Source organism: Ixodes scapularis, unplaced genomic scaffold (genome assembly GCF_016920785.2).
Source record: "Ixodes scapularis isolate PalLabHiFi unplaced genomic scaffold, ASM1692078v2 PGA_scaffold2__306_contigs__length_199485367, whole genome shotgun sequence".
Classification (NCBI taxonomy): domain Eukaryota; kingdom Metazoa; phylum Arthropoda; class Arachnida; order Ixodida; family Ixodidae; genus Ixodes; species Ixodes scapularis.
The window spans coordinates 105,412,933-105,440,173 of record NW_024609857.1 but is presented as its reverse complement, the minus strand read 5'-3'; the positions used below and the strand labels follow the sequence as shown (position 1 = coordinate 105,440,173).

The following is a 27,241-nucleotide window of genomic DNA, read 5'->3' as shown; positions in this document are numbered from 1 at the left end:
GCCTCAAATGGTGGCTGGAACGTGCACTGTTGTCCAGCGTGGCCGTCTCAGCTCGACGGAACGAATGCATCCCATGTCTCTGTCTACAATCGCACACGTCACGTCCCTCGCTGTGAAATAGGCGACGCCATTGTTCGCGTCCCGCAACGCTTCGACCGTATACGTTCAATGACGCTTCCTGAAGAAGAGTCCCGTTGTCCCCGGGACCATCTCCGTTCGCAGGTCGCCGGCACGCACGCGACAGACACGCACCAGCAGCAGATGCGCTGCGGGGCAGCCGAGCGGAGGGTCGACCTACTCGCGGGCGGGCGCCCCGACCGTGCCACTGGGAAAAGGAAAACAGTCCGATCGACCAGCTGTGTGTGTACGTGACGGACTGCGGAGCCGCTTTCCAACGCGGAAGCGTCCGTATGCCTCAGCTGATCGCCTCGTGCCGTTCAGGCACGTCGATCTGCTGGACGCAATTGAGCGCGTGAATCGGGAACGTCACTCACGCCAGTCCGATCTCGAAGCGAACAGGCGCCCGTTCGACGCGCGGCTGTGCGCGTCTAAACGCCACAGCACCGAATTCAAAACCATTTCACGTTATATATATATTCTCTTTCTCTTCCCTTTTTTGTTGACCTCGTCGGTTTGTGCAGGCGATCGTTTTCGACCCGTTCGATTCATTTCCGCAAACACGAACTTGGGACAGTCAATCAACGAAAACAGGTTCCCAGAAACCCGACGCCCGCGTCCAACGGCTTCCGCGCTTTTCGAGCTGCGAGAATCAAAACGCGAACGTCGCAGCGTGTGGAGTAGTACCCCCCCTCCATAAACAGGACAGCTCAAGGTTTGCCGGGCAGCACGCGGCTGGCTCGCTTGTCGAACGTCAGCTGTCCATCCGTCTCTCGGCGCAATCGAACCTGTCCCAAGGAATCCGAGGACGTACGTCTCGACACAGTCCGCGGAAGTCGCTGCACCGTGAACTGTGGAGAGAACTGCGCCCGCTAAGCTTGCAAATCAAAACGCCAGAGCCATGCAGCCCTCCTTCGGAAAGAGGGACACGGACGCTATCGATGGAAATAGCCCGGCACTCCTACTCTGACAGTCGTTCAGAGCTGACGTCGTCGAGAGCGCGATGATGATAGAGTCCCGGCGCTGTCGTGTTCCACAGACCCGACCGGCCTCTTCCACAAAGGAGACCTCGATCGACCTCTGGCTCCTCGCTCCACTACATTCCGTTCCAACCTTACGCTGGACCTCGGAGAACGCTCCATCGAAGCCGAGCCAATCACGTGTGAGTACCGCGCGAGACCCTCATTTGGGAGAAGCGTGTAGTCACGTGATCTGCTCACAGACCTGGATTGGCTGGGATGGCTCCTCTTTACGTCCGATACGGTCCATCCTAAGATTAAATGCAGTATAGCTGACCGTGCCACGATCGTAATTTGGACGCGAGCGGGGAATGGGCTTCCTTAGATAACAAATCACCCAGGAAAAAAAAAAGTGGGGGCCGACCCCGCCGTAATGGTTAGCAGTGCATCCACATTACCGCTCGCGGGAAAAGTGGGACGCGCGAAGACCAGCCGCGCACGCGTATATACGCTCGGGAAGAGAAACATCCAGTGAACACCAATACCGCGTCCCAGTTGGGTTGTGTCAGAAAAGCGCAACGAATGAGAGAGGTTCGCGGGAGAGGCGAGGCGCGCGCGCGCTAATTTTACAAGCGCGAGGCTTCCTTCGCTAACGACCATACCTCTCTTTGTTTGTTTTTTTCTTCTTCTTTTCTTAGCTTATGTGCGTTTGCTTCCGCCCGCCCATTTTCTGACAGCTTCATCTCTGCGTCAACGAAAAAGAAAAAAAGAAATCGATCATCTATTGAGTTGCCGACGGTGCAGGAAAGATAAACATCTGTCCAACGCCGAACCCCTCACGGCATACGGAAACATTATGAAAGCAAACATATAACTGTTTTTTGTCATTCCTATCTAATCGAGACTCGCTCGACGTTGACAAGTCACGCAAATGCCGGCATATAAAGTTGGCCATTCAGAGCACTCGATGTGACGTACTAGCTGAAGTAAGTTCGACTCGAGTAAGATGCATCGCTACCGCTTGAGCGAGCGAATATACGAGCAATAATTCGTTAGTTTCCCGCAAGAATACGTTCGTTTGGGGGGCCTCGTATATCCCGCAAGCGACCTCGAAACGATATAGCGTTGTAAAGAATGGCGCGCTAGAAACCACATGTCGACGTTTCAAAAGTAAGGCTGCGAACTTGGCAAGTTTCAGTCGGCTTGTAGCGTGTATACACCTCGATCAAAGGGCACACGTGCCGAGGACGTCGCTAAACGTTAATATTAAGCGGTGCCACACGTAATATATACGCCACAGCTGCGCCACCCGGAGAGAACCGAGTCAAAAGAAACACGTAGACCCGCAATGAACAACCTTGTACCCGCTGACACCGTGATCCCGTCCAAGGCATCCCACATCCCCAGAAAGACGTTACGAATGCGCATGATTAAGGGGATTACTAAACACCATGGGACGCTAATTTCCGTAGAAAAATTGATCAGCATACGCTAAAATGAATGCCTTCCTCTTAAATCCGCGCTCATACTGCTAATACTTACAAACACTTACAAACGCATATACGACAGTTAATTCTTTTTCTAAACTTCCGCAGACTCGAAAATCCCAAGGAGGAAGCGTGCGACAGGCGTCCTCAATAATCCATCGAACCTCACCTTGCTGTTCTCATTGCCGCGAAAAAACAAAACAAAAACAAACGGAATTGCTTAGTGGTTGCTAAAAGCGCGAATAGACGGTCGCCTCCGAGGTAGACCTTGTACAAAATTATTCGAGTTGCTCGACCATCCCTCAAAAAAACAAGATTGTATCTACCTGCTAAGCGCCTAGTTCCGCCCTATTATGAATCACTCGGTTTCCTTTTATAACGCTCCATACAGACATCAAGGTGTTTTTTAATTTTTGTATTTTCTCCAACAAAATGGCAAATCTGGACTGAAAAGACGTTAACGACCGCCCGGCTTACGTAAGAAGCGCGCTCCACGCGGCACCCTAACCCAATTTCTGGCCCAAAAACATTTTTGCACAAAAAAGCATTTTTTTTTTTAAATTTTGGCATCTGGTTTGGCGGCAACCCGAATGTAATGATGAGCGAGTTCGCGCTGGCTTCGAAGTCTCGCTCCAAATACAAATCGCTTCGTATAATAAGTAAAAAAACTCGGCAATGCAGGGCGTTTGGGAGCACAGCAGAACCTCGACGTAGTGAATAGAATCATCCGATCCACGAGAGCAGATCCGCCGAAAACACGGGTAGCTATTAAGACGCGGTCATACTGCTAGTATATCCTACCAAACACGGTCTGCACACATTTGCGAAGCATGTCCGAAGCAAACGGGCTTCTAACCCTGCTTGAGGCGTGTCCGCAAATATCTCTGTCATCATATTTGCCACAGCCTCCTCTATACTGACAAAGCCTGGCAGCTCGACGACGGAATCATAGAGTGCCTGGTCGCAGATTTGGAGCGCGAGGATCCGGTAGCAGAGAGCATTTCTCGGGGAAGATGGTATTCAGCGCACAGCTTTTGCAGCGGCGAGAACCCGAAACACGGTTTTCAGACCCGACGAGAAAAGAAGCGCTAGCCCGAGGAACGCGAGAAGCACGAGAGGACTTTCCACCGCTCGGGAGAAGTGTGTTTCGGCGTCTCGCCGCAGCGGGCCGCCCGTTACATGCATCTCCTCTCATCCGTTGTCTGCCGTCCACCTTTCCACTTTCGGCGGCCGCGCCTCGTGGTGATCTGCCAGCCTTTGATATAAAGGAAGCTATGTATCTGCAGACCGCGTCTCTCGTGTGTGACAAACTGCGGCTCTAGTGTCGTAACGGTACGGGAATTACGTATTGCATGCAGGCGTATATACATGAACAAAACTCTATTCGCTTTATACTTGTCATTAGACTCCGACGACGCATCAAGTGGTGATGGTATAGTGCCTGGAACGCGTCTCCGACTGGTGTGTTTACCGCGCCCAAAAAAGTGGTCCCTCGATTTGCGCCTGATGACGTCATATAAGTGTCATGCTGTCGCCGGTCGCGATCGTGGCGGCGTCCCAACAGTTGTGGTGTATATGACAGACGCCTGTTCTGCTGTAGGTCGCTCTCCACTGTGACAGTCCACGGAAGGTATAGCGTCCGGAAGCTGGGACGCCGTGACGACAGTTAAACTCGCGTTCGCTCGTGCTTTTCGCCAGCATTTCTACGCCCAACCGCCTGGATCGCGACAGGCAACAGCATGACACTCCAGTTTCTGTGACGTCATTTGTTGCCACTTGGGGACCACTTTTGATGTATGGGCGGGATAGGACGCTCAACACACCCGTCGAAGACGCGATCCAGGCACCATGCATATTGATGGAGACTCGTTTGGAAGGAGAGCAGCCGTGTGCACGCGCGTCAAATCGAACACGAGTTTTATGCGCGCCAAAGCGAAAACGTGTTTAATTAGTAACAGGCAAATACAAGTTTTTGCACGATAAAAGGGGGGTCTACTTCTCACGCAACCTATGCAAGCGAGAGTAGTCTCACGATACTTCCATATACTTCAGCCTCTCGGGGTGAGAGGGACGCCGTTCAGGCGGCCGACCGAAGCATTCTAGGGTTTCCAGCGTTCTTCCCAAACACCATGGGCGCACGACAGCCACATTTCCGATCGTTTGTTTGCCTTAGCCCACGGCTCAAGACCAATATACGTACTACGAGGGAATTCGCGAACGGGTTGAAACTCTATCTTTCTTTGATGAATTCTTTTGTTTCGTAGGCCGAACCGTCCGCCGTTCACCCAGTTACATTACCTCACCTTATTGCTAAAACGATCCCCGTCACTCTTCTTCTTTTTCTTTTTTTTTTTACTTGGGATATGCTGATAGCATTCTAAATAAAACACAACCGCCCGGACTACATTTAACTTCGGAATGTTGGGAAGAGCGGCAGTGCACTTCTCACGGCATGAACAGTGCAGACTCGTCCGAGTAATTGTGTTTTGTATACATTTAGACAGTTCGGGAAGTTATTCAGCCCTAATGGGCGTCTCCGCAGCAGATGAGAAATTTAGCCAGTCAGTTCCACTGCTCGATTTCGGCAACTCAACTAACCTTCCCCCCCCCCCCCCCCCCCCCCCAAAAAAAAAATGGAAATAAAAGTTTACAGACAAACAAGCCAAGTTTTCCTCTGCGCATCAGCCTCTTGTTTTGAGGCTCAGTGAAAAAGGGGATAATCCGAGAGGGACGTGGGCTTCCTCTACGGGAGCAAATCGCTCTCCCGCCCGGGGAGAGGCGGAACATCAACATACCAATGTACATGCGTGCAACTGACAACGGTTGAAAAACTTTTTCTGCTTCTCGTGAAACTGCCCATCTTGCCCACCGTTCAAGCGAGGGGGCCCAAGGCGTGCGACAAGGCGCCAAAACGCGCACTCGCGTACTCGAAGCACGCGTCGCCGACCCCGGAAGCCAAGGACGGTCGCCGCAGAGAGCAGAAGACCAACAATCTGACAAAGAACCGCCCACTCATCTTCAATCATAGCCGTTCCCCCTTTCCCCCAGAGTGCACGCTTGGCTCTGCTCGGCTTGGCTTCGCTCGCCCCGCGGGACGCGCACACTACCCACAAAGAACCGGAACATGCGGGAGGGAAAGCAAAGCCCTTTTCGCTCCCTCGTTGTCCTACCGCCAATAATTAAGCTAAAAAAAGCACTCCGGTAAAAAACGCGGCGACCCGGAAGTTGGTCGGTAGGGCACCGGATCGTGAAACAACGAGCGCGCCCGGTGTTTAAAATCTCCGATAAAGGAAATGCAGAAATGAAAAGGGGGCGAGCGTTTATGATGTCGAGATTATAAGAAGTGCGACCCCGATTAAGCGTGCGGCGCGCGAGCCGCCTACTCCCCACACCCAGGCGAGCGGCCGCGAGGTCAGGTCGTGCCGCCAGCGATTGGACAAAGGTCGGAACGGGGAGGCGACGAACTACGACGGAGAAAGAACGGGGCAGACACGGCGGTACATCGCTACCCCCGTTTTTTGACTTAATTTGTAGATTTCACGATGCAGTTTTGTCCCCGGCGAGTCGGCCATCGGTTGCTACCAGGCAGGGATGGGCAAAATACACGGAAATATGTATCGAAATACAAATACAAAATACTTCGTCAGAAATGTATTTAATTACAAATCTAATTAAATTTTTAAAAAAGCATTTAAGTACAAGATACAAATACAACCAAATGTATTTGGTGTCCTCCAAATACTTTTCCAAATACAGTCCTCAAAATTTGCGTCAGCGACTTCAGGGCACCCGCAACGGGTTTCTGAATATCTCATTTTAATTTTGCATCGCACACTCGGGAGTTAGTGTGCGAGGCAGACGACCAAGACGCGCAGCACTAGCTAGACAATTCTTTATTGTTGTACCTCGCGCCAGTTACGTAAATCTGGACGACCCGCGCATTTAGAATTTCCAGGCAAAAATATGAATGGAAATCAGGCTGGGAAGCATCACAAGTTGTCACAGGCACTTATTTAGCCAGTGTGAACGTCGATTTCGTCACTGTTCTTGCCCTGGACTAGCACCGTAATCACAAAGTCACTAAACGCTTGTGCTTCATTGGGAGACACTGCATTCGGTGCAGAACGTAGTTTTCTTCCTGCTCTGGACAGTGACGATAAATTTGAGGGATTATTTTCTGCCGCAAAATTGCATTTAATTACAATTGTACTTGAAATACCCACGTTTTAGTATTTAAATTCACACCTCAAATACATTACCCAATTTGTAATTAAATACAAATTCAAAATACACAAAGTATTTGAAATACGTATTTCAAATACTTGTATTTCAAATATTGCCCATCCCTGCTACCAGGGAACGCGATGCACGGTGCGTGTGCGGTACATGAAAATCACGCCAACCACTGACTGACAACACGTGGGGATTTTTGCCGGGTATCGGCTTCGTGTTAACGACACGGCCAAGCCAACAGCCAAGTGGAAACTGACGGTTTGGGCGCTCATCTAGCCCACCTCTATCGACACCAAGAGGTAAAATTTCAAATCTCCGGGTCTTCGAGACTCAACCCCTCAACACTGGTTCATGTGGCATCAACCATAGCCTCCTAGGCCACGCTTCGATCGGCAACCACACACTTCCAATCAATCTGACGCGAGAAACGTTTCACTCATAACTGGCGGACCCCGAAAGAATCCCTGTTTTACTACTAAGGCAACAGAAGCATAACTGATCACTGCCATTCATTCTGGCACGCGGCGACGTTGGGAAACCCAGCAAAAGACAATCGTACCAGATTTAAATCCCATACCTCATCCACTTTCACTATAATAATGAGAAAACATGTTCGCGGAAAGCTTCGCCCCTAACACAATTATTTATTATAAACGACGACCGCTAGACAAACATACTACAAAAGCAGCTGCAACATATGACAGGAACATATTGCTGACTGCCTTGTGCCGCCTCAGTATCAAAATACTGAAACAAGATTATAATGCAATTAAATGCAAGGGTGCAAGCGAGCTGGACAGTCCTGAAACAAGCGTGGGCCTGAACAGCTCCGGTACAGCTGAAACGTGTCCAGTCGCCAACAAATTTTTTTTTTTTTTCACGCCCGCGAGCAGATGATAGATGAACGTCTGGTTATACACCTTTTCCACAAGGGCGCAGCCATCTTGAATGTAGTCACTTCTGCTATGCGCTAAAACATCATTTTGATCTCTCCATGCCGCTGGAAGGTGTTTACGAAAAATGCGTGATTGTCACACATTCTTGTTTTGCCTCACCTATATTTTCTCGCATATTCCAGGTTGAAATGTTTTATTATATTTTCGTCCCGCATACCAGATACGAAACCCACATGACTGAGAGCGAAAGGAAACAAAAAAAGAAAACGCCTATAGTCCGTTGCAGGTTAAGAAAAGCAGCACAAGCTCCTCCCACAAAGCCTTCCACTCTTTCCACTTCAGCCAAGCGAATGCTGGAAAGGACGAAATTGTCTTGCTATTCTATACCCGAAACATAGCCTCCCATAGCTGTGTGCGCGGCGGCTGAGCGCGTGTTGACGGCGAGCTTCCACAGTTCCTTTGCAACGTGCATTCCGCACCATCAAGATGGCCGGTCTTAACAGCCTATTAACGTGAGCTCGTTCTGAGCATGCGTACTAGACACCACCCTCAAATATGGCGTCCCTCTCCGTGCTAGGAGCCTAAAATATGAATTTTCCGCGAAGTAGCAAATCGGCACTAAATGCCGGTCGACCTGTTCGTGCGTGTAAACCAGCAATCCTTCTCTCTTCTTGAAAAAATGAATCCCAAAATATGTTTATCAGGTCTATAAACAGCTCCTTTCGTTTGCCACGCTCAACGTGTAACTTTGTAGGTAGCCTAATGCTGCAGCTTGCGGTCATCCCTCCCGGTTCCTAATGACGGCGAGCCCATTCCTGAACCTCTCGGCCTGGGAACCACCACGTATCACACATGGAGCCAGGTGCCGCGCTCAGCTTGCAGCGACGATCCCAGCCAGAAACCCATAATAGCCATCGTCACACGTGTGCGAGCACACACTCAGAATAGAAATCGCGACCCTCGAGGGCGAATAAAAAATGCCCACGCTCGCTACGTTCGTCCCTGACGATAATCACCGCGAGAGAAGTGCGCCGGCAGAGCGACATCGCGACCGAATGGCCTACGACACTCGCCCACCCCTGACAATTACGACACGCTCCCGCGTATTATCTCTGCGATAATGACTCTCGCCAGAACGTCGTTAGAGAAGAAAGAAATGAAAGGTGGCAGCAAGCTTCATTTCCAAAGTCCCGTAATGCACGAAGTCCAGTTTAAAAGGAACTAAATGCCGTTTCAATGTGTTTAGAACACATTAGACAACCGTCTCGGAAATAAACAAGCACCAATTTTTTTCCGTCAATTTTTGCGTTATATTTGGTGGGAAAAATTTAATTGAAGTATATAGGTCACACGACGTCAACTTTCCCTGAATTCCTGTACAGGTCAGCTGACGTACGTTTATCCGCTAAATTTCACGGGGAAATTGAATTGGTCAGATAACGCCAAGTCACATGAAGTCAATTTCTCCGATAAATATAGCGGGGGAACTGAATCGATGTATAGCTCACGTAACGCCAATTTCCCAGCTTGGAACGGGAAAACGTACGGAATGGTGGGTTCCCACCCGAAAGCTTCCTTTCGTGCTTTTTTAATAAACGAGAAGCTCGCACAAGCCGCACCAAACTCCTCCAGTCCTATATCTCCCTCCTCCGCACGAAGAGAAAGTCTCAGATTGCGAGAGAGCCGCGCGTTATCGGCGGCACACGAATCGGCGGTTTCCCCGGTTGCAAAGCCCAGATTAAAGGTTTCCCGCCGCGGAGACGACTTATCAGCTCCCGCTTCCCGGGGTCTGGATCGTGCGGACGAGACGGCAGCTGGCCCGCCAAAGGCTGCGGTCGAAACGCGAGCAGAGAGGTCAAAGGGACCACGCAACGGTCGTGAAATCGGTTTCGCCAAGTCAAACGCATGTTATTCCGTCCCGGGGTCCCACACTGTTCATACCTCGTCCAAACGACATTCTGCAAACAGCAGTCACCGCAATATCCCTGGTTCGAATGCCGCCTGCCAGGTTTTCTCCTTGAACTCATTGCCATGTGGCATTCGAAGCACACATCTCGCGGTGACTCGCGTTCCGATCTGTGTGCAGCCTGTCCTTGCAGCGTGACCCCGACTTAAACTGATAGTGTGGCGGGAGCTACGTGCTAGCCGGAACAATGAACCGTCTCCCTTTCATCACCTGACCTCGCTATCTGCGTGTGCGTATAATATATGGACGAGAGCGTGACCAGGCGGCGAAAGTATGATGTACGACTGGTCCAAAGAGCACGTAGTTTGCACCTCTCTGCCAGCTTGCAGGTTCAATGTCTCGAACTTGAGATTCGACGTCGAACCTCGGTATTCGACTGGTTCGACGAACCTTCCGACCATTGTTAATATTAGAAAGATGTTTGACGTCTTGAGAAGTGTTGCCCGACTTCAATGTAAAACTTTCGAATTTCGCCAAAGCATACTCTATAAAGAACTTTTTTTTTTTTGTTTTACAGAACAATTATTGGTATCTATACAATATAAAAGCAAACATATTCACTTTTGGGCTTTTTTAATAGCTCGTTAAATGCTGCACCCCTCCAGCGCCAGGTTGCATCGACTCGCCTTCATTTTGCGCGAGTCGAACTTCAGTCCAACTATCAACGAACTTTCCGTTGAAAGTTCTAAAATGTCCAACCAGGTCGAAATCGAGCTTAAACAGGTTCGCGATATTTCCAACATACACTGTCGCGCTCGGAGAGGATTGGCTCTCTTCGTGCGCTCGCAACTAAAGTAACCGCACGGCAATACGTTGTGTTCGCTCTTAGAGGGACCACGAAATGACACCTTTCACTTTAGTTTAAATACATTAGGAGAGTGGAACAGCCCAAAAGAAAGTAAGCGAGGGGGAGAGTTGGTGATACGCCATCGTAATTAAAACCTGAGAAAAGAGACAATAAAGCGGAAACAGTTAAGAGCATGCACACTGTGTGTGTGCATGCGTGTTTTTTTCTATGTGTCTGCTCCTCGCTTCCCTTGTCTCGGGTTTCAATTTAGATGTGACAGCTATCACTTTTGTTTCCACAAGTTGGTACTCGCATAAAAAAACGTTAAAAAAGTTAACGACTTTTTTTTTTTTAATATGATTTTTTTTTCTTCCGAAGAGCCGATCGCGCCCCTTATCGAAACACAAAACAAGGAATATGTGTTCAATGATACTTCGAGATAATAGTGATAATCCGCTTAGTCGGGCTTGTCGAAGGTGAACCGCAGTTACGCCGTAATCTCCCAAAACAATAAAAGAGAAAAGAGAAAAAAGAAATCGCGGCAACCCATTTCCATTTGCCACACACTTCGGTGTTAATTTGGAGGAACGCATTCATTATTAAAGCTTAATTTAAAAAAAAAATAAGAGCATTACAAGCTACAAGACAAGGGATACGCTTTACGTCATCGCTAGTGGGTAATTAGTATAGTTAGTGGATCCCCGTCCCGCCCCAAGCGCCAAACACACTGAAATCCGACGAGAGTACGCGGCACAACAGTACACCCCTGGATCCCGGCATTGCCGCAAAGCAACGCCATTTCGCTCGCTCCCCTTTGTTCTTGTTTTCTTGTCTGCCCAGGACAAAAGTACGCGTTTGCGCATAATAATAGATTATGCGAATTATAGTTCTTAAAAGCTTCATTCACTGTAAAAAAAAAAAAAAAAAAAAGAAAAAAAAAACGATATACTTATTTGCGTTTTAAACGGGAATGTTTTGCTGAAACAACAATGAAATAACTGATCACAAAGGGGATATACGAGTAAATTAATAATAATAATGTTTTGCAGTGGTCTACAAATTATTGCCACACTGGGGAAGCTAATCAGACCCGTTTATTCTATCTTACTTCTTCTTTCTTCTCCCCGCCAGTTCTGGTCGGTGTCGTCTTCTTTCATTGCCAGGCTCACTTCACTTTACCGGACCTCAGAAGTTATCCCTCCTGGGATAATATTCGAAAACATTTCCAATTGAGGCAGTCTCCATCGTCTCGTTAGGGCCCAAGTACCAAATCGTCTTCGATATGCCCTGCTATGCAGCCGTTTTCACAACGCGGTAAGGCCCCGAAAAAATGGTCTGTTTTCCATTTTGCTGCGCCGCTATTCGCCGAGATCCGATCACGTGAGAAGCCGGATCAAGTGCCGTGCAGCAAAGTAGACGTTGCACGCGCCCCGCCCTACGTTCCCCTGCTTCTCTAGGCGTTGCGAATGAAGATGGGTGGGGAGGAGAGGGCCAATAGTGAATGCGCACTGGGCGCGTTGGTCACTGGCTCTCGGGGGGAGGGGGGTGTGAGGAGAAAAGTTGGGGGGTAGGGGGGGAGATAGAGATAGTTTTATGCTATTCGCCAAACTCATTCACGTGAGGAGCAGGATCAACATGCCGTGCAGGAAAGACGGCGCTACGGGGATGAACGCGCAACTCTGGCTCCCCGTAGGGAGCCTATAGACCTTTTCCGCAAGGGCGCCGCCATCTTGAATTGTCGTCACTTCCAGTATGGGCGAAAACATTACTTTGCCGTCACCACGCCAATAGAAGACATTTAAGATATAAGCCTAACCGTCACATATTTTTGTTTTGGCTCCCCTCAATTTTTTACTAGTTACAGGTTGAAACGTTTTACTATTTTTTCGTCGCCCATACTGGAAGTGACGACAATTCAAGATGGCGGCGCTCCTGTGAAAAATGTCTATACAAAAACTCTAGACCCCGGGATTCCTTTTCTGACGAGAACGAGATCATCAACCTTTAGGTTTGGTATCGCGGCGTTGTGTCTTTTATCAAAAGTTTGTTTCATGTTGCCCCTGTACTTTTGTTTTGCGACATCTATTTTGGGTATTTCTGTGAGTCGCAATTTCTCTGTGAACCTCAGCTTATGATCGGCCTATAGAAAGGGAACTTTCCCAGTGGCCGCAAAGATCGGCTTGCATCTCAGGCCCTTCGTGTACGATCTGCTGTGGTGAGACACAGCTGCTTCGAGACAGCACTTCCAAAGTCAAATTTGGGGGTTTTACGTGACAAACCAACGACGGGCATCTGGCACGCCCCAGCGTAGGACTGAGGATTAATTTCGACCACCTGGGGATCTTTTGACGTGCAACCGAAAGCTCGGTTACACGGCGCCTTCTCCGTAATAAGCCTCCGCCATATTGCGGGCACCTCGGTCGGGGACAGCACTTCCAGCCTCCTGAAAAATCTGGGTACATTTTCATGCATGCTTAATGTCCCGAATTGCTCGTTCAGCAGACCGTTGGCTGTAGGATGACACGGTGCAGAAAACTTCAGTGAAATACCTCGCTGTCTTGCCCATTGTTTGAGCTTCTTGCTTCTGAAGGCTGGTTCATTGTCAGATTTTATTACCTTGACGTTCTTGAACATTTCTCGGTTGAGCAAAGCTATGACGCTGTTCGCATCTTCTCTTCCAGCTCGAGTGGCCACCATTCTTGTGCATTCATCAATACAGATAAGAAACGCCTTGCGTCTGTTTTACTCCTTCGCTCTTCTTTTTTACCTCTGCGAAGTCCAAGTGGACAACCCCAAATGGTCCCTTTGAGTACTCCGGAGTTGTCATTACGTCTGTAGCTTGCTTGAACTTTGCCTTGTGAAGATGACATTCGCGACAAGACTGAAATTTTTCGCTTGTGTCCTGCTTCATGTTTGGCCAGGTGAACCTCTTGGTGAGCTTTTTGTAGGTTCGCCAAAAGCCATCGTGTCCACCGGATTCTGGGCTGTCATGATACACTTGTAAAACTGTAGGAATCATTAAAGGAGGTACTTGGAACTTGCCCTCTTCAAAGAATAGATGTTCAGTTCCCTCCTATAGCTTTGCTCGGTTTACAGTTCCCTGACTTCCGTCACTCAGATGAATAAGAAGGTGTGAAAGAGCATCGGCGTCCGTCAACAGTGAACCAGGGCGCTGTATAATGTCGAACTGGAACTGCTGGAGCTCATTGACCCACCTCGCAAGTCAGCCTTTTGGCTGTGTCATAGTAAGAAGGTGAGTCAGGGCTTGGTGGTCTGTGAACAACTTGAACGGAGCCCCTTCCAGGCACGACCGAAAATAGTGGACAGCCTTAAGAACTGCCATTTCCTCTCTTTCTGTGGTCGTATAATTCAACTCTGATTTGTTGAACGTATAGCTGTGGTAGCCCACAACCCGAAGCTGCTTGTGAGCGGGCTACTTAGCGTCTCGTTGGTAAAGCACGTCTCCTGTTCCATAATGAGAGGCGTCCGTGTTTAGTTCGAACTGGAGTGAGAAATCTGGTAAAGATAGGATAGGGTCCGAGGAGATCGCTTGAACCATATCTCGGTATGCTCTCTCACACTTTTCCGTCCAATCAGTCTTGTACCGTACGCATTACAAGTAATCAAAGTACTTGTAATCGATTACTTTTTGAGTAATTTTGTAATCAGTTGATTACATTAGTAATCACAAGAGTAATCTGATTACTTTTTGAAGTAATAAAAATTACTTCTAACTGTTACTATTTTTCCATTCTTTCGAAAAGACAGGAAGCAGTGACACGTAGTTCTTAATATCGTTTCGATCACCTTTTTTTATAAAGCACTACGACTTCTGCTATCTGCATTTTTGCTGGAAATATGGACGGCTCTAGACAAAGATTAAAAATGTGAGCCAGATACCGGCCAATAACGTCCAGGGCGACTGGCCGTATTTCTGTACCACATTAAAAAAAGAAAAACTATTGTAACGCTTTAAAAAAGATACAGGACCTTTTTTTTATTTTTTATACTACGGTTTTTTAAATGAACACGAGTTCACTTAAAGTTTTTTAAGTGAACATCGCGAGGGAAAATCTAACGGCTGTTTTTCTTTCTACATTTTTACTTCTTGTAAAGAGAAGCGCGAAACTACATTAGCATGCACGGTTTCTAAAAGATCGATCGATATAAGTTGTAGCCGGCTACAATTTAGAGTAGCTAATGTCTTCATTTCTTTTATCTTTAAGATATACCAAACAAAAGGAATACAGAGAAGACCAGCCAACATATACTCAGTGAATTCACGGCGAAATCTAAAGCTGATGAAGCTGCAAAACAGATTCCTTTAATCTTTTGTGAACTTCGGTTACCAGTTATCATTCGTAATGATGCCTCTAAACGATGCACTTGTAATTTTCCATTAGTTTCGTAATCTTAAAATTGTTTCTCAAGTGCGCTTTTCTAACCCGTCGTTTCTCAAGAAAGGAAGAGGTTGCCACCCACTGCAGACCCCACACTCTAGCACAGTATATACTGTGCCGTAAAATTAATCTTTTATTTGGCAACGGGTCGTTCATTGTGACTTTATTTTCATCGATTAACTTCTCAATATACGACCATAAGCGTTGTGGTGAGGTAAGGCACGGAAATGGTTGAGTGCGTTTTCATTCAGCTCTGCGTGAAACATTGATTAGTGACAAGTCGAACACAAGTGGTACAGCGGCCTCTGGAAGTACTGGTTAGTCGAAAGTGCCGACTTTGAAAATCTCCCAAGACGTCCCGTCTTGGGAGATTTTCGCACGACGAGTGTCCACTTAAAGATTTCCAACAGGTTAGAGGAACTAACGCGAGAAATCAGACCGATAAACGATCTTCGGTGCGTTTTGACTGGTATAAGATGTGAATTGGTCTACGCTGTTAACCTTTTAGGCTATTCTGATAGCGTATGTTTGTAGTCCACGTTTCCCTTCTTCCATTGTCTGTGTCGTCTGCAATTTACCAGCGAGGCCAATGTCCTACCTTTCTATAAGCCAGAGGGAGTTCACTGTAATGGTTTGAGTAAAGGGAAACATTTTGTCACTCCATAATTCATATTATGGCAACAACTGTCTAAAAACTGATTTTATAGTGGTTATTATAAGGAAGCACGTAAGTCTAAGTCTACACTTTTACATTTTATTTCTGGCACCATTCGTGATACTACTAAACATCCCGTCAGTTTATATGACATCGATCAATGATCAAGTGCTGAGAATGTTACCTTTCATTCAATAGAGACGTTTTCTGACTGACCGAGTGAGCATCCCGCAGTTCTCTCCACGGGTGTCGAATCCCTTTCGAACCAAAGTGCAGGTGATAACCGCAGATTAGGAATCGGCTTATAGAATCACAAACGATTTCACGATACCAAACAAACGTGACCTCGGCAGTCATCCGCGTTTAAATGCCACCACAGTCAAAGTATGCAGCACTGTTTTGTCAGCTCCGAGCGCCAAACGAAAGAGCAACAAGTCTCCTCAAACCCCGCTACGTATATACACAAGCCCCAGATGTATACGAAAGGCCGGAAACCCTTCGAGCAAACAGACACACACACACACACGCCAGTTGCGGGGTTATCTACTTAACACACACAAACGACTCAAATGAGAAAACCCAGCCGCGCTCTTCACCCAAGAAGCGCGTACAACAACGGCCTTCGTTGTACTAGTCCTTTGATTTCTTTCGGAAGCCCAAGACGGGTGTGTTCTGTTCGCGACCGCCTTTTTCCTCCCCCGCCGAAAAAAAGCAACAGCGGTGGCGCGTGCAGAAGCGACAGCAGCAGTAGCAGCAGCCAACGGAAGCTTACAAGAACACAGCTGTTGCATGGGAAGACGGCGGGCGTCCGCATGAACGGGCCGACGACGTCCCCACCAGCCGACGGAGGGCCCACCGAAACAATGAGGGCAGGGTCGTCGAAGCCTGCGGCTCCGACGGCACGACGACTACAACGCGGATTCACGCACCAATAAACGCCAGGAAGTAAGCAGTCGACCGCTCGCTGGGCGACGTTCAACGAGAGCGCGGCGACCGTGAGATGACATCGAACGCAACACCGTGCAGCGTTTGTTGTGAAAGACCCCAGAGGTTAGGAAAGGCCGATCGCGTGTTTATCCGGCCAGCGTCGCGAGCCGAAAACGTTGAGCAACGTTTCGCGTGCTTTCCGCTCTCGTTTTGTTGACGTTGCGTGTGACCGTCTCGAAGCGAATGAACGATTAGTGAAGGCGCGTTTGGACGCGGTGGCGGAGGCGGCGATCGGTGGTTTTGAAAGAAGAGCAATCGCGAGAGAGAACCAGCTCTCGGGTCGTGAGCGTAGCCCGCGAGAGATCATCAGGCACGATGGGGTCTAGCGTTCGTAGAGGAAGACCGAGACACTGGCCTGTCGAAACGTTCGCTTGCAAACTTTCTTTCCCCGTTCGAACAGTTCAGAGACCGGAGCGGGATTGCGGAAAATTAATGGATGTCGTCGTAAACGCCCGCAACGATGCGAGCGAACTGCAAGACCTGCATACGTAAGAGCGGGCAGCGATCGAAAACATATCGAAAGATTACGTACAACCTGATTTTCTTTTTTTGTGAGTGTGCTGATACGAGTGACGGTTTACTCTGCAATTCGTGCACCGTTCGGACCACGCAGGCAAACGTGACAATCTGGTTCTGCCCGCCTCTGCTCCCGTACGAATAAAATAAAGAATTCCAACAACACACTGCAAGGCCGGCACATTCGTAAGAACGGGCGGCGATCGAAAAAGCATATCGACGCATGACGTTTCAGTTTATTTTTGCTGATATCAATGGCGCACTACTCCGCGATTCGCCACCGTTCGGACCGAACGGGCAAACAGCTGTTCGTGACATTATTTTTGCCCGCGTGTGCTCTCGTACAGATAAAACAGGTTTTCCGACCATACGCCAGATTGATTTTCCCGGCAAGACGCGAATAAACAGCCTAGAAAGCAGGGTCAACTCACCCGCGGTCCGGGGAAGGAAAGAAAAACAAACAGAGACGAAGGGAACCGAAGTTCCAATCCCGTATTCCTTTCGGCCCACCGCAGAGGAACGCCGAAGACAAACTGTCACACAATCACACGAGGACGTTGTCGACCTTCTCCCGAGCACGCGGCTCGCTGCCAAGGCGGGCCACACCAGCAAACAGAGAATGCTTCCAACACTGCGGGCGAGCGAACGGGGCGGCACGGACCACACGAAAGCAGCGGACGGACTGCGCTGGAAGCCAGCGCAAAGGAAAAACTCGGCGTTTTTCCCCGTCCCCTCTCTCCCTCTGAACGGCTTCCTTCGCCACCTGATTGTGACGTTCTCATGACGTCGCACCTGTCGTCACTCGTGACGTCTAGGCCGGAGGAGCAGCGAGCGGCTCTCCCGCTCTCCATCCAGCGTCCACTCCATCATCTCTTTCCTTTGCCAACCTTCTCCTCATCCTCGAAGCGTGTTTGTGTTGATGTCGTTGAACTGCGCAACAGAAAAAAAGGGGCGCTTGCCTCGTCACGAGCACGCGCCGGGTGTGAAACGTAATGGGAGGCCCCGGCATTTTTTGGTGGATCGACGAGGCGAACAGCGAAGTTTGGGAAGGCGATACTTCTTCATATGAGTCGACGAAATTCGATACGACAGTGGACGGCAGATTTTAAACGACGGTTAAAGGGGCGCGATAGGGAAAGCCGCTCTGGGCGAGATGGAAAGTGGAGAACGTGCGTTTAGGCCAGATTATGTGGGTCAAGTCTGGCGAAGGTCGGGGCCCACTTTTGGAGCGGCCCGCTACTGCGGCTGTTGGAGCCGCATGCGTTAGAGACGAGAAGGGGGCAGTTAATCAGACAAAAAGGAAAGGAAAAACATAATAAACGCTTCAGTTTTTATTATTTTTCTGACTGCGTATCTTTTTTTTTTTTTTTTCTCGTGGACCTTTGAAACTGTTTTAAGTATCACGGAAGCTAAAATAAAAATGTAGAAGTTTCACCGTTAAAATGGAAGTTGAAGTTCGACAGAACGAGGAGAAACATCTTGTGATATACTACAATATTTATAAAAGACCGGAGGTAATCCCACTGCAAAAATATTACACGACACTCTTTTAAAGGGGCGGTGCAACAATATTCTATTGGAATGTTTTTTTTTGTTTTTTTTTTCACCTTACACGAGCTTACAGGCACTAGTGGGACTCAAGGATACTCACACGCAAAGCCACTGACCAAGAAACTCGTTTGTTGCGCTGTAATTTCGAGGACAAAACCGAGCGTTTTCATTCAATCTCTCCTTCGCAAAACCTGATGACGTAGCTCGGCGGTAGCAGTACCGCCCAGTGACGATATTTGAATGCGGCTTATAGATTGGACCCGAGCATGGCGTGGGCACTCGATTTGGGCTCGTGATAATCTATAGCTCGAGAAGCACTCGGGTAGTGTCCTGTGTCCAATCGCTGCAATGACGACAACAGCCGAACCATAACAATGTCTAACAACGCAGCGCGTGTCCTGTGCCTTGCCAGCCCCAGCGCATGGCTATGATCAACATTGGCGGCATATAATATGCTCCAGACTACGTGGCCGCTTGTTCTGGCTGCGAGTTGAGGGGGTGAATTCTGATCGATTTTCTTTATTTTATTTTCTGCGACTTCGATTGTGTGGGGTGAAAAACGAACGGGTATTTCTCAGGTCATTAACGTCAGGGATTCGTTCTGAGCGGTATTTGCGCAAAATACAAAAATCGTTGCATCGCCACTTTAAAAAAAGGCTGGGGAAGTGAGCAGGAAATATGGGCTACAGATTAATTTTTCCCATGATTCATTTTATGTCGGATCGCGCGGGTTCTACCACTAATGTATAAATAAACGCATAAGTAAATGCCAAATGCTAAAATCATGCGAAACTTAAAAAAAAAAATGGTCGCGTATTTTTTTAGTTTTGTTTTATACTTCCCGTAAAGGTCACTCTCTGGACCGAAAATCGGACGAACAGCCGACTAACTTCGCCTGGTACCACGCTCGCTTTGCGTGTGGCACAACAATCACATATTCTGACGCTGGTAAGGTTTTCTGGGCGAACATCATCGCATGTGCGCAGCATATTCGGGCGACGAAGACAAGCTTTACGTGCTTATCAGGTTCTCCACGACTGCCAGAAGCAGCCACACGCTTTCCTAGCCTCGTTCACCTGCTGATGACCTCACTACTTCCTCAAAGACAGCGGATGACCCATGGATGCCATCCGCTGGGCTCGCATGCATCACGTGTACTGATGCATGTTTCAAAAAAGAGGGGGCTTTACATAATGGTTGCATTAAATTCGCATAGCACACTTTCCTTCAGCTGCGTTTTCCTTCTGCCGAGGTACCAAACCAACAAGACGGCTTTAACACGCATCGTAGCGTGCTGCCTCACACCTGGTTTCCGCTACGAGCGCTGCCGGAAAAACAAGCGTTGGATATTCGATGGCACGATTTTCCGTTCGTTCTTCCGCAGGACGTATACGAAAAAATGTCGTTTTCTTGTCGAACAGTCTGGAAAAATGCCAGCTTTGCTAGAGCAGAAAGAAACTTGTATAATACGGAAATCTTTAACATAAGTTGTCATTGGCAAAATCGGTCACGTTTCGTCCAAATAATCGATCTCAAGAAAACGAATTATTGTACAGCCCGCCACCGTAGACAGTCCGAACCGCGTAGACTCCAACTTTAAAACGTATGTAAAGTCCGCACACAACAATCTAAAAAAAAAAAAAAAAAAAAAACAAAAAAAAAACGAGAACAGTTAATTTAAATGGAATAAAAACAAAAACGGAACATTAGATTTGGAGTGAACTGTACTAACGCTACAGTAATGTATTTCTTAAAAAATAAAATAATAAAAAGCGAAGGGTTTGTCGGGAAAAGGGGGCCGGTTGGGGGGGGGGGGGGGGTGCTAAAGACCATTTCGCACGGCGCTAGATTTCGAAAGCGACCCAGACATTATTCTCTTTGGCATGAAAAAAGGAGGCATGGTGGATATGACGCACCGCGGTGTTAACACGCTTTGCTTCCGAAAAGTCGCACCACGGGTAGCGACTTTAAAGTTGTAGATGTAGATTACTGTAACCGTAGTACAGGTGTATGTTACTGTTATAGTACTATAGATTACCCCTTACCGGTATAGCAGTAAAATGTATATTACTATTACAGAAGTACATATCTATATTACTGTTATACCCTACTCACACGGCAGCGTAAGGATAATTTAGCACAGGTACCTGTAGTAAAGGGAGCTGGAGATCGTGATCACACAGAGCATAAAGGTCCCTTTCGCTAAGGGAGGTCCTCTGTTAAACGCAGCTCGCCAAGCTCCTTTTACAGCTACAGGGAGTAGCCTCGGACCACGAACTCAAGATAAAAATAAGGTATATAAATATATCTTGTTTAATACATTATAACAAATTGAATATATATAAGTAGCAAATTATGAACAAATGTGATGGAATAATACATAAACGAGGCCCGCATCTCCAGGTAGAAGGTAGCAGCGGCGGCACGTGGAAAACAATGTCTGCTACGAACCTGAACGCGATGGACCAATGCGAGCTCTTTTTCGAGGTTGTAGACAAATCGTCCGACTCTCCCGCCCAGGACCCTTTATCCTCGTCGTCGTCCGTCCCTTTCGATCGAGTGACAGGTGTAACCGTGAGACTCCGACGTGGTTCGTTTCTGCCGGGCACTACTTAGCTACTTCAGTGAGAACTTTCCGGAAAAATAGGGCTGGTAAACAGAAAAAGGTCGCCCACCTCGCAATGGAAACTGGTAAACGCAGATGATTTAGGCAGACGGGTCGGACGTTTTCGGGTCGGACGCAGGCAGACGGGCGCGTCCGACCCGTCGGAGGAGCAGACGGGTCGGACGCAATGGAACTGGTAAACGCAGACAGGTCGGACGTTTTAAAGCAAGACTCATTTAGGTGCGCCATTAGACTTAGAGAAGAAAAAAAGTGCCGCAAAAGCGAACACAAATAATATTTAGGTTTTAAATGTGACATTCCACACACAATAATCAAACACTGCGCGTCAAACCGATTTCGAGGAATAATTGTTTATCACGAACTCTTCTCGCAGCTTAGCAGGAATGCAATCGACATTAACTCAAACTGCTCCGTTTATTTACCGTGTGATCAAGAACGCCGTTTACTACAGATACCTTCAGCTAAGGGGCCTAAGCTAAGCTGTTATAGTAGTACAGATGTCTATTAATGTTATTGTAGAGATGTCTTTCACTGAGTTAATTCGTGGCATTACGGTATACGGCATCACTCCGTTCATTCGTATATCACTGTACACTCTAAGAAAAAAAAAAAGGTATATTCTTACACCCTTTGTTCCATATAATACACCCCAAAACTTCAATTCGACGTACAGCACCCTACAGTCGGACAGACGGCCCCAAATTTTACGAGGGGCTTGAAACCCGCGTGGTACAACCTATTAAAACAGCTAATGTACGTGTTACTGACTACAAAAACAACTAAAAAAAATAATTGAGGTTTTCTTGGCCCTACCGCAAAAACTCTGTGTATTCTTTCTGTGGTCTTTGATACATACTTTAGCCATTCAAAAACTTATATCGCACCGTTATCAAGCCCCAAGTAAAATTTCGAGCGGTCTGTTCGACTATAGTGCGCTGTACGTCGAGATGAAGTTTTGGGGTGTATTATATGGGACAAAAGAGTGTATGGTGATGCCCTTTTTTCAGGGTGTAAGATGCTTATTGCTGTATTCCGTCGTGACATACAAGCTCACTACTGCAACCTATCGGCACACATATGCGCGCTTCCGGTTTTCCTCATTTCTTTTTGCCTCGCATCCTTCTGCTAACCGTACTACTTCCTACAATGCGCGCAGATTCTTACCAAAGTATTACAGGTACTTAATTCTCCGCAGAAATACCTTCTACCCGATCACTGCGCGTTGCTGAAATGCACCACCGGAAGTCTACTGAGGCACCAATTACAGTGGCGCCTTCGTGGTATCAACTCCCACTGAATGCGGCGAATATAGTAATAAATATGTCTGCCACTGTGATCGACTGGTACCTTACGAAGACAGGCAAGGCGGCTGCAAGACAGGTGCCCTTGACAAAGCGGCAGCGGCAGCAAATAATTAAACATAAAATCACCAGGGATATTTACGTCCAAGGTCGTAAGAATTCAGTACCTATATAAGAAGCGCCTGTTCAAATTTTTCAGAAGATCGCTTAAAAGAATAACCGTTTCGGAGAGTGAAAAACATACTGCTTATCATTTTCCACACTAAATTTAGCAAAGATATCCACGTCACGTGACATCGCGTCGCGCGACGTAGTTAACCCGTGAAGTGACGACACGGTGCTTCCATGGTGTTCCGCGATGCATGATGTCAGGTGACATCAATTTACCGCTACATTTGGCGGGGAAATGCGCAGACGGACGGACAGACAAAAGTCTGGGGTTCCGTTGAAAAGCGTTCCGTGCTTAAAGAAAAAAAAAAAAAAAAAAGGACCAAGAGCTTTCCAAATCGAGTCGTCGCCGACAGGTATACCCTGTCCGGCATCCCGAAACCAAACGAAAGCGCACAGATTCCGTTTAATTGCGGCCCGAGGACGGCTGCGTCCGCTCTTCGGAGAAGGTCAGCGGCAGCGACCCGCGACCGTCGGCTGGCTCACCTGAGAAACGGACGGGCAGCTCCCCAACAGATCTCCCGGGGGAGCCCTAATGGAATTGCAATCGATGGCCGCGCTTTAATGGAAGACAACAGCCCAACAAGAAGCCCATTACTGAGAACCCGCCTCCGCCGCACTTTCTTCAAAGCCGCGCTCTCTGGAGCTTCTCTGTACTACACCCCGTCCCCCCCGTCCAATAACCCTCTCATGGTGATTACCTGCATGCTCCGATCGCACACAGGTCCAATCTTTAGTCCAATCGGCTTCGCCAAAGTAAAATTGGTTAGGCTTTTCTTTCTTATTATTATTTGTTCTGGTTTATGGTTGGAGTGGCGCGTTGATGTTGCTTTCTTATCCTTCAGGTAATCAACTTAATCGAGAACAAAGGGGTGGATCCCAGACGAGACAACGCCGCCTCGCCTGTGCTATAGCGACGAGAGCCCACGCAAGCTAGGTGTGGGCCCATCTCCCTCGGGCTCGAGGTTTGCTTCGTTATCGATCGTCCACGAACGCTAATGAAAGGCGCATCGTTGTTGGGAAATTGCCTACTGGAAAACTTGGTTAAAAACGTTCGCGGTCTGTCACATGAAAAAATAAGAAAGAAATCATGGAGGAATACGGGACACTACGTAAATGAATCCACAAGCCAGGCACGTAGCCCGGGGGTGGGCCCAGGCGGCCGAGGCGGCAACAAGCTCACATCATCTGATGCGTGTGTGCGTGTCCGCCTGTATACTAGTGCGTGCATATGTGAGTTTACATGTGCGTGTCAGTGCGCACGCTTTCCCTTATTAGTGGGGCCTGTTTGCGAGCAGCGTTTGTCAATCTGTTCGTCTAAATTCTAGGGGAAGACCACTGGCAACGTTTTCATACGTCTGTACTTCACCAATCGCCGACAAAACAGTCTGTTTGCTTCCAAAAACTGCTCCTGCCAACGCAAAAAAAAAAAAGACAAAAAAAAACGCTGTTTTTAAGACGGCGAATATGTGGGTTAGTTGCTTGCCCAGCGCGACTAACTTGTATAGGCCATTTTTGTTTTTTTCGTGACGGCCGCAATGTTAAATTCCCACGTATACCTGGGACGGGGAAAATAGCAAATCACTTCATCTACCGACTGGAAGGCACTATAATTCAAGGGGTAGTGACAACGCTCCGAGGTTCTGTAGTCAAAAGTACAAAAGCGCGCGCTTGAGCACCGATTAAAGCTGCGCAGGCGCATTCCTGCACTGGCCTAAACTTAACTTTTTTGCATTGCAGTTATTAATCTATTTTAATAGAGAGCTTTAGTATTGCGCCAGCGAGCAAACGCAAGCACTGTGTGTTTCCGTTAGCGTTGCTTGCTCCACGGTGCGCACGCCCGTCGTCGCTATGCGCCAGTCCAAGAAGCAGTTTGGGCTCCCGCGCACGCGCAGTGTGGAACAACTGACCCTAGCGCAAACGCACAGTGCTTGCGTTTACTCGTATACGCAATATTAAGACTCTATTCTGCGTCGCCCGACCCAACCACTACACATTTTAGCATGGCAACCTTCACACGAAAACGGTCTATAGTGCCAACCTTGTGCATGCGAAGTGATCATGCCACACGCCTTTCTCAGGTTTGTCGGTGCCAAGTTATTTGGTCCCTAAAACATGTCATGGAAGCGGCATTGGACCTTTTGTAGCAGGCAAAATATTGGTTTGGAGCAGTCACTGACGATTTTGGAGCAGACGCCAATGCCTGTTAGCACATCATTCGAAAATGTGATTGCATCGCTAAACGGGTTCGTGTCTGATATAAAAGATGCAAAAAATCACACAGCCTCCTTTTAGGAATAAACCTGAGGTCAGAGCAAATTACATTTACAATCAGTAATTTAAAAAAATAGTAGAAAAATTGAGAACTGAGCAACACTTCAGCTGAGATAAAGCCTCTCCCTTCTCCCAACCTTTACGCTCAGTAGTTAATTTAGCCAGTAAATTCCCGTAAAATGCCGGCAAAAATCCGCATATCCACTGAAAAGTCTATAGATAAAAATCCGTCCCCGCAAGTCGTATGAACACCAAACGCAAAGATTGCAATATAATGAACTGCAAAAACAATCACCCACAAATATTATGAAAATCTCCCTTTGCGCTTTCAAAGTGGCACTGCGCTTTAGCGTCGTTCGAACCAGAGCTGAGTCGAAGTTCGCTGCCCTTTCGGTTGACTGCTACACGGGAACTACTTTGACTACCGCATTTATTCGAAGAGAAACCCGCGTTTTGCCTCCTTTATTAGCACATCGCGCCAACCGATGCGCTCCCCCGTGCCAACCGCTGCTCCTAGCACTCCGGTGCAAAGCAGTGAAGCTCGATGCACGCGCGTGTTGGTGCGAGGCCGTGAAGGTTCTAGCCATGTAGCGGACACGATAAGAGCGATATCATCGGGAGTAAAAGACCCTGGGTCTGTCTTACTGCAGTAGCCGCCATCCCACTATTCTGGGATTTTTCACGCGAATTTTAGCTCCAGACATCGCCGACATCGTCTGGAGATTCGGACAACGACGGGATCGAGAGCAATCTCTCCACTTCATCTTAAGTTGAAGCGCAAGTTACACTACGAGCCAACGGGGTCGATCACGCAGCGTCGAAAGCGCGACGTTGCGGCCTTCGTTAATTATGTGTTGGCCAAACCGATCAAGCGCTGCGAATGCCCTTAGACTCGCACTTTTAGAGTGTGTTCGTGACTACATGTGTTTGATCCATCGACCGTATTCTGACTAAAGACGAAACACACTATACGGTGGCTAGAGAAGCTGGGGAATACATATTTGTACCATTTTCCTTTCCTTCTACTTTTCTGTATATTAGAATCAACCAACAATACATTTTTTTGTTGCTTCGTTTAAGCTTATTTTGGCGCAGGTACGACGGAATTCTTAGCGAAAATGGCGCTTTGGCCCAAGGTGTAGCACACTTTCGTTGAGGGCGCAATTTGGCGCAAATGGCGCAGCTCTTGCGTCACTGCTAAGGTGACGCAGCCCACGCTGCGTCACCTAATTGGATCAACCAAGCAGCGTCAAAAGAGCAAGAGCCTTTCGGAAAGGGCCTTTTCTCCTTATGTTTGGTTCAGCGATGATAGACCACGTATACAGAAACATGGCGGACACCAAGATGGTGCGCTCCTGACGCTGTTTGATTGGTTCCATCAGCGCGCGCAAAAAGTGTTTCTTTTTTTCTTTTGCGGAAAAAAACTTCTAATAGAGAACGCATGAATCAGCTGGCAAGTTTCTATTTACGACGCTTCTCGCGAGAGTCCTTACAGCTGCGTGCCACAGTCGGCGCCTCGATGGGGAACGCGAGGCTGTTTGTCGGAGAGTAAACAGGAAAACTTTCTCGGCTTCCATAAAAAGAAAAGGATTTTCGTTCTTTTTTTCTCTTTTTTTTTTCGGTCTTCGCTATTTTGCGATTTTTTCTTTTTTTTTTTTTACAATATGCGTTGGTCGTTTTCTAGTGCTTTCCTACTCACGACTAAGTACGTGGACGGATAAATAATATAATGCGATTATAGAGAGCGATATAGAGCGTGAGCACCTTCAGAAGGAGACGACGAAGATCAATCGATGTCATATGTGGCAGCGACGGTTAAGTGGCCCACTTCATTTTGACTGCTTTTGCACGACGAAAAGTCGTGATTCACGAAGCGCTGCTCCCAAACTACGCTCGTCCAAATGTAACCCTGCAGTAGATAATTTTTACAAATTGTATCTGGTTCGAAGCAATCATTTCTCCGTTAGATGCTAAAAATCTACCTATAAAAAAGCCGTCGTTTTCTTTCTTCATTTTTTTTTAAATATATTTTTGTTTTTAAGCGTAGATAACACCAAATGGTGTCATTCACGCTTAAAGGGGTCATGAAATGGATTTTGGGCTGGGATAAATAATTTTAGATTGAAATCTCACTAATAGCATATCGTACAGTGGGCGAAAAGAAAGAGGGTACAAACTCAAAAGCCTGTTTTTTTGGTACTAAAATTCGTAAATATAGCGGACTATTTTGCACCTCTTTTCCTTCGAAAGCTTTCCGCCTTTTCACTGTGATACGTCCGCGGTACCCGAAGCACGCCAGCCTACCCCAACTCACGCTT

The 27,241-nt window shown here is 47.7% G+C and overlaps 1 protein-coding gene across 4 annotated transcripts in view; it reads right to left on the bottom strand.

The window, feature by feature from the left end:
• LOC8040254 (solute carrier organic anion transporter family member 5A1) overlaps positions 1-27,241 on the bottom strand; it is a 667,105-nt gene that overhangs the window by 162,858 nt on the left and 477,006 nt on the right. Inside the window, exon 1 of one of the 4 annotated variants that reach the window (XM_029974800.4) lies at positions 17,435-17,718. The exons of 1 other annotated variant lie outside the window; for it this stretch is intronic. The gene's annotated coding sequence lies outside the window, so the exon portion shown is untranslated. Of the gene's footprint in view, positions 1-16,272; positions 16,292-17,434; positions 17,719-27,241 lie in introns of those variants that run through there. 2 more of the 4 variants (XM_029974797.4, XM_042291980.1) reach the window with 2 other exon arrangements.